The 8,009-nt window shown below is 50.5% G+C and overlaps 1 long non-coding RNA gene across 2 annotated transcripts; it reads right to left on the bottom strand.

Annotated features, from left to right (window-relative positions):
• Positions 1 to 3,838: 3,838 nt before the first annotated feature.
• On the bottom strand, positions 3,839 to 6,548 carry LOC139078153 (uncharacterized). 2 transcript variants are annotated; one of them, XR_011530961.1, is made up of 3 exons: positions 6,412 to 6,548; positions 5,317 to 5,500; positions 3,839 to 4,021 (listed from the first exon to the last, which is right to left on the bottom strand). It is a non-coding gene; the product is annotated as an uncharacterized lncRNA (long non-coding RNA). The 2 variants fall into 2 exon arrangements; XR_011530962.1 differs by having other exon boundaries at positions 3,839 to 4,321; positions 6,412 to 6,536.
• Positions 6,549 to 8,009: the final 1,461 nt, after the last annotated feature.

Genomic DNA, 8,009 nt, shown 5'->3' with positions numbered 1-8,009 from the left:
TTCCTGGATGAGGAAACTGGGTCAGCTGGCTAACGTGACTCAGGTTTTCAGTAGTCGAATGGTCGTCTGGCTGTGGGTGGTGAAGGTGGGCCCTTAGGCCAGGTCTCTTGGTTCCCAACTATCTTTCCATTATACCCTAAGGGAGATGTTTCCAGTAACATGGGAAACATGGGAAATTGCTGTGTAGTCGTTTAAGATGGTTGCATGTTGATATGTTCACATGGTGTGGGAGACAGGCTCCCACCTGCAGCCTGTAACCTGGGCCTAGGTGGGGCCGGCTATCCAGCATCCACAGATGTCTGTGGCTTCTTGGTTAGGGACACACCCAGGCCTCTACCTCTGCCTAGATGGCCCTAGATCTGATACAAACGTCCCCGAAGCTCAGCTCGAGAGTCAGCTGATTTCACATTATGAGTCTGCATCAGAGAAACCCACCGATTCCTGTTTCCTGATTTACATGAAGTTCATACTTCAGAACAGGGTTTGGCTTGATCTCTCAACCTGCTTGCTGGTGCTTATCAGGCAGATGAAAGCTGGTGAGACCTGGATGCTTCCTTAACTAGGTTGAAAGGGACAATATTCATAACCAACGTGCTGTTGGAAGCAGGTAAGTCCTGCTGGCTGCAACTCTGCTCTCGGACTGGCAGGTCTGCAAGGCCCCTGGAACAGCAGGATGGGGCTGGGTGGCCCTGCTGTTTGGGCGTCCACAGTCCAGCACCTGGAGCGGGCTCTTTGGGGCTGATGAGAAGCTAAGTCAATGGATGACGCCTTGGGAGGAATGTTTCCCAGCTGGGAGGTGAGTCAGGAAGCCCCTTCCTCGAGCCGCCTCTAAGAGGTTCCAGCTCACACGTCACCCAGAAAGTCATTACACGTGAGAACTGCTGCAGGGAAGCGAGACTGCCTCTGGTCGCAGGTGTGGAGAGAGGGTGAGGTTTTCACTCCCACTCACAGGAAGTTCCGCTGGGCTCTCTTCCGGGGACACGTACAAGACCTCCCTGGGGAAATGACATCACATCACAAGATCAGACAGGAGTTGGTTAGAACTCAGCGTTTAAACTGCAATTGTGGTGAGGGGGTGGGTGTCAACTCTGGCTGCACATTCCGTTCACCCAGAGCATTAAAACAAACCCTGCTGGAGGGTACACCGGAGTCTCTGTTTAATGGGTTCAGGCTGCAGCCCGACCATTTGTATGTTTTTTGTTTCTGAGGAGGACTGACCCTCAGCTAACGTCCGTGCCCATCTTCCTCTGCTTTATAAGTGGGACTGCTACCACAGCATGGCTTGCCAAGTGGTGCATCGGTCCACACCCGGGATCTGAACTGATGAACCCCGGGCCGCTGAAGCGGAAAGTGCGAACTGAACCGCTGTACCACCGTGCTGGCCCTCGATCATTTGTATTTTTGAGAACACTCCAGATGATTCTAACATGCAGGCAAAATCAAGAAGCACTGATATACCCAAAGAAGGCTGTGCTTGAAAATCACCCTGTGTGTACACTTTGTTATTCATTCATCAACAAATATTTACTCATCATATTTATTGCTACACTCTATATGGCGACGAAGAAAACCGACAAGCTGTCTGCCCTGGCCTGGCTTCCAGGACAGCAGCACATCTGAGAACATGGCAGAATTATCCACTTTCCTATTCAGCTACAAGTGGCCGGCCCCTGCCTTCCAGGCTATTTGGAACAAGAGGAGCTGGATGAATTTGACCCGTCACAGGTACGTTCCATTTACGCCACAAGGTGAGTGATTGCAGCTGGGAGAGTTGCAGTGGTGAGCGACAGCCGCTCCGCTGTAGTCGGGAATCCTGTTATCCTGAGGATGTTGCAGCGGATTCGGCCTCCGATGCGTGGGGTTGTTTGGAGTGACCGCATTACACACTGTAATGGGGGGATGAGCCGGGGTGATAGAACACCCGTGGTCAGCTGGCTGCAAATAGAATGCCTAGCGCGTGTGTTTACTTTTAGACACTCAGAGTGTGTTTCGTTCTTCTAGCATCTGCCAAGACATGACGTGATGTGCTGACAATTCGGAGCCTGTGGAGTCAGATGGATGGAGGCCGATGACCTGTTCTGCTCAGAGGGAGCACCTGGCAGTGTGGAGGGAGATGGTGGGGGAAGAGGAGCGACTTCAGTAACAGACTGCTCTGGGTTCAAACCAGCTCCTCCCGCTTGCTGACTCTACTGCAAAAGGAACATACCCTGATCTATGAAAACAGGAGTAATGGCAACTGCATCTTGGCATCACTGGGCAGACCAGAGCTGAGCCTGTAAGGACCAGGCACCATGGCTGACACACAATATGCTTAATGCCTGGTAAATCAGCTACCTGCTGCCTCAACACTGTGAACAAACCATCCCAATGCCTAGAGGCTCGAGGGCGCTGCTCTGCATTGCTTTCCCGTAAGTGCATGGGTGGGTTGGGCTGTTCTGCTCATCTGAGCCAGGCTCAGCTGACTCGGCGGAGTTCGCTCCTTCTTTCTGCAGTCAGCTGCAGGGTAGCTGGGAGCTGCTGGTCCAGACGGCTTCTGGGGACCAGTCTCCATTCTCCTCCAGGTGTCTCTCACATATTTTTTTCTGGCAGTCCACCTTGACTACGTTCTCAAGGTGGTGGCAGGGGTCGAGAGTGAGGGGAACTGCCGGAGTGCCTTTTCAAGTCCCAGCTTGAGCCGCATTTGCATTTGCTAACATCCCACTGGCCAAAGTGCGTCACCTGGCTGAGCCCAGAGTCAGTGGGAGGAGACACAAAATAATGGACAGAGGATGGGATGGGGCAGCAAGGAGAGCACTAATTGGGCTATTAAGTCACCCACTTTACCGTGGCACGCATGGGAGAGAGGACTGCCAGTTGGAAGACATTCTACAAATTTCATGCCATTTCTCCTTCTCCTGACCTAAGGCATTATGGTATCTAATTTGGTAACAGTGGAGGCAAGACGTTGTGACACTGGCTGTAAAATGACCACCTGGACCAGAAGGCTGCCTACTGGGAGACTGTGGAGAGATGGGAACACGAATCTCCTATGGGATCCAGTAGGGTGCAATGATTAAAAACCAAAAACAATATAGGACATGCCTTAGAAATGGCAGAAAAGCCTCGTTTCTATAAGACCTTTCAGAACGAGTCTGTCGAATGTGCATTTTCTTTTGCAGTTTTCTCAGCAGTAAGCATCAAAATAATCGAATGTTTGCTGTTCAGAGATGCATTTTGCGTGAACTAATAAATGTCTTTCAGTCTAGCATTTGGGGGAGAAGTTAAATAAAAGTGGTCATGTACGATTAATTCTGCCACTGCCAAGGTGTTAATTGCTTCTCTTTCTTTCATTGCAGAGTCTGAACGATGGGTTTTCTGCTGCCCATCCCTCCCAGGAACTGACGCTGATTAGAGCACAGAGGCTGAGGTGGTTCGAGATCCCACCTGAAATGAGCAGGACCCTGAGGAGAGGGGCAGGGTCTTCTCAGGGCTGGTCTGGACCCCTGGGCCTCCCTCCCTCCGCCCTCTTTCCTCTCCTCCCCTCCCAGGGAGCCACTAACATTCGGGTCATTTTTTGGGACATTGTGTTTACTTTTGTCCATAAATCAGTCCCACTGGTCACTTCAGGCAATGGTCAGGCTTTATTGTGACGTGTCGACTCCTTGGAGAGAATCACAGCCCGGTTTGGCCAGCTTGGGACCTGCTGCCTTCATCTCTGTCTCCTGTGGGGATGCCCTAACTAGTATTTACTTTTGCTTAAAAGAGAGCAATTTCTGTGATGAAATCAACAGTTTCCTCTGCGTGCCACACTTTTATGATATTAAACAGTAAAATAAAAAATTATAAACGTACAATGAGATGCTGACGGGGTGATTAATTTATTTTTATTGTGCTGTTTGAAAGCTGTGGGGATTACTGTTTTGAAGCACACCCAATTATAGTCCTTGACTTCCGCGTGGAGCCGAGGGAATTCGTCCCCAGCTGTTGCTGTGAGCGGCGGTGACACAGCCTCCCACTGCTGCCAGCCCCCCGGTCCGTGTGGCTGTGGTTCCAAGGAGAAGAAAAAGAGGACAAGGGGGGCATAAGAGAGTTTAAGTGCAACCAGGGGGATGGATAGAAGGAAGTGATCTCCCCTGTTCCCTCTTTCTCTCAGCTCACGAGCCTTCCAGGATGGTTGGTCAGTCCTGGCCCCACCCAGCGGCGCTGTCCTTCGGGGTCAGCTGACGCTCTGGCCAGGGCACAGTGCTTGGGTTGGGAGGTGTGTGTCTGTGCCGTTACCCCGCTGCTTCCAGCTGAGCAATCTGGAGCTTCGTGGAAACTTCTTAAGCCTCAGTGTCCACCCCTGTGAAATGGGCATCACGCTGCTTAACCCACTGGTGATGCCTGGAAGACTCAGATGGCGGCCCTGAGAACACGGAGGGTATCTGTGGCCTCTGGGAGCGTGTATGCCCATCGGTGTCAGCCCATACCGCCTCCCCTGCCCTGGGGCTCCCTTTGCCGACCTCCTGACAATGCTAAGTAGTTCTATCGGGAAAAAAAAAGAATAAGGTACAATCGTTCTTTTGCTGTGGCCTAAACGTAGGCTCTCCTCAGCTCAGTAACGTATCAAAGGTGAAAAGCAGAGGCTGAGACCCAGTCGACCAAATGCCAGAGTTCGGGCCCTTAACGCAGGCTTCCATTCCCACACCAAGGTCCCCGAGCCCGGCTGGGCAATGTTGCCCTTCTTCTCACCCTAGAAACATATCTGTCTGCTTGTCAGTTCTTCCCTGGCTTCTGATAGGCTAACTAACCCAGAGTGAGAAGAGGGCCCTAATGGCTCTGGGAATCTTCCTCCTGCCCCCAAGTCACCTGGGAAACCCTCACCTGTGTTCTAAATACCATTTCTCATTAGGGGAAGGGGTGGGACAGGACAACACAACCAAACACAGCTAAACAAAATTGAAAAGCAGTCCACGGGGTCGGCCCAGTGGCATAGTGGTTAAGTTCGCACGCTCCACTTCAGTGGCCCAGGGTTCGCAGGTTCGTATCCTGGGGGCAGACCTACACACTACTTGTCAAGCCACACTGTGGCTGCATCCCTCATACAAAATAGAGGAAGATTGGCACAGATGTTAGCTCAGTGACAATCTCCCTCAAGCAAAAGAAGAAGATTGGCAACAGATGTTAGCTCAGGGCCAATTTTCCCCACCAAAAACAAAAAAGAAAAGCAGTCCACTTGGCTATGTGTGTGTGTCTAATGCTAATAAAACATCATTGGGTTCAGATTTCACAACAATTTTTCCTGGCTCCTTGTTCTCAGCTTGGGAACCCATCACACAGCTCTCCAGTGCCTCTCACCATGATGCTGTGGAGTGGGGCCCACAGAGGTGCACGCTGGGAGCTTTAGTGGGTGAAAGATGCAAATCTGGGTCCTTGAAGTCATAATCCTGTTTGTGACATCGTCTCCGGTTTCCTTGGTGATGATTATGTTATCAGAGGATTATCATTTTGTGTGAAGAACTGGTCCGGAGACCAGACCAACCTTGAAGAAACAAAAGAGCTTGTTGATAAACAATCGTTCCGAAAAATTAAAACAAAACATAAAAAGTAACATTAGCCGGCGAATGTGTGACACTACAGATTCTTTTATTCCAAATAACATGGTTCCCAGGTTTTAAGTTCAAAGCTTGTGTTAGGGGAAAAAAATAAGCCATCGCAACAAAAGAACAAAAAGGAGAAATTTAATGAGAAACATGACAGAAGAGCAGAGAAAATACAAAATTTGAAATATAGCAGATAGAGCAGAAAAACATTAAATGGTTTTTAATGAAAGGATTACTGTGAAAAAAACACAACTGGGAGAGGAAAAATATTTTAATTATTTTATTACAAGGAGAAAGCAGATTAGCTGTCACCCACAAACAAAATTAATCCACACATTAGAGCTAATTTTGGGAAGAAAGTTTTCAGTAGAGACAGACTTGAATAGAAGGACCGTGTTTGTAAGTCGGTTTACATGTAAGGTGAATATTCTTCGTGACCTTCGGGTTATCGATTCATACGAATGATCTAACATGATTTAAGCATTAGACATAAAAACCTTTACAAAGTTCTGTAAAGTCGAGAAGTAAGTGTGTTTGTGGATGCCCTGGTGATACACACCATGCAAGACCCCACACAAACATTCTGCTCCATCTTCTGTGGGATCTCGAATTCAGATTTCCCTTTACATAGTGAAGAGATAGCTTGAGTACTGGTTTCCAGGTGGCGTGCAGCTGTGTATTTTGGATTTCACATTGTGCTTTCTTTCTGGATCACACTACGCTCCATTAATGTTCTTCTTGAGGTCTATTCCCTATTTGTAACCATCCAAGCTTAGACCCATCTGTGTCGGTCAGTAGCTGCTCTAATAATGCTGAGTAACAACCTCCCTCAAACCCAGGGGCTACCAACCACAGTGGTTCTCTCTCAGTCATGGGTAAGTGGGTCAGCAGCACAGCTCCTCTGCTGCGTGAGGCTGGACTCATCTCCCAGCTCCTGGCTCCAGGCTCCAGGCTGCAGCTTGGGTTCAGTTCTGCTCCGGAAGCCTCTTTAGCATCCTTGAGCTGGTGGTTACCAGGGGCAACGGTGGAAGCACAACAGGCCATGAGGAACCGCCTCCAAGGCTTGGCTCAGGATGGCACGTCGTCTCTGTTTCTGTTCCTTAAGCCTAAACAAGCACATGTCCAGTGGAGCTGGGCAATATGCTGGCCCCAAGCGAGAGGGGAGGGGATATTTGCTGAACTGTAACCCAGCGTGTGGTACCATCGAGCCTGAGGCTGCTCCACATGCTTTGGGCCCCTGAGGAGACAGCAGCTCAGAGCTGGAGGAGCCTGGATGGGAAGTGATGGGGTTTCAGCTCTGTGCCTGTCACTTCCCAGCCGCTGAGCCTCGCACCTTCATCTGCAAAAGCAGCTCTGGCAGCGTCTTCAGGAACACGGCCATGGGAGCCACCCAGACTCGGATCTGCATCCTCGGATTGGCCACACGCTGGTTGTACAATCTCTGACCCTCGTTTTGCTTCTCTGTGAGATGAGGATAAAGCCACTTCCCTTTCCTTTTGTAAGTCAGTGTCGCCCCCTGTCGGAGGAGAAGGTAGGAGGTCGTCAGATTAAATGAGCAAATTAAAGTAAAGTGCATGGCTCCGGGCTGGGCACACCATCGGTGTCTACTGGACTTCAGCAATTTTATTAATTACACAGTAGAACACAGTCGGCAGTGACCCCGAAAGGCATGTCCACATTCTAACCCCCAGAGCTTGTGAACTTGACCTTTTTTGGAAAAAAGATCTTTGCAGAAGTAATTAAGGATCTTGAGATGAGATCCTGGATTATCCAGGTGGACCCTAAATCCAATAACAAGTGTCTTTATAAGTGCCACACAGTGGAGAGAGGACGAGAAGACAGGAAGGCCACGTGAGGCAGAGACTGGAGGGATGCGGCCACAAGCCAAAGCACATCTGGAGCCACCAGAGGCTGGAGGAGGCAGCAAGGATCTTCCCTAGGGTGGAGGGAGCACAGCCCTGCCGATCCCCTATTTCAGACTTTTATCCTTCAGAACTGGGAGAGAATGAATGTGTGATGTTTACACTAAAGTGTTGGTAGCAGCTGCCGTGGGGAACTGATATAGCCCCCGACGCTGTCCCCAAAGACTCATGTCCCGCAGGCGAGACAGACAAGTGCATCCCGCAGAGTGTCTCAGGTGAGACGGTAGGGCTCAGGGGGGCCCTGAGGCTAAACATCTTCCCACTGGAAACCTTGGAAACTCAGACACAGACCTGGTACGTTTTCTCTCTCCCTGGGCCTGCAGGCCCCTTCTCCTGTGACGCTTCTCCTTGCCACCACCCCGGCTGCAGGTCTCTGCATCCAGTCCCCAGCAGCACTCGGTCTCAGAGGATGCCAAGCTGGACCAAGCATCAGAGTCCCTCGAGGGCTGTGAGCACCCCGGGTCCAGCCCCACCCCGGGGTCAGAGTCAGCAGGTCAGCAGGGGAGGCGAGAATCTGCATTTCTAA

This window comes from Equus przewalskii, chromosome 21 (genome assembly GCF_037783145.1).
Source record: "Equus przewalskii isolate Varuska chromosome 21, EquPr2, whole genome shotgun sequence".
NCBI lineage: Eukaryota > Metazoa > Chordata > Mammalia > Perissodactyla > Equidae > Equus > Equus przewalskii.
Note: the sequence above shows the minus strand (reverse complement) of the source record. Positions and strands in the feature narration are given on the sequence as shown.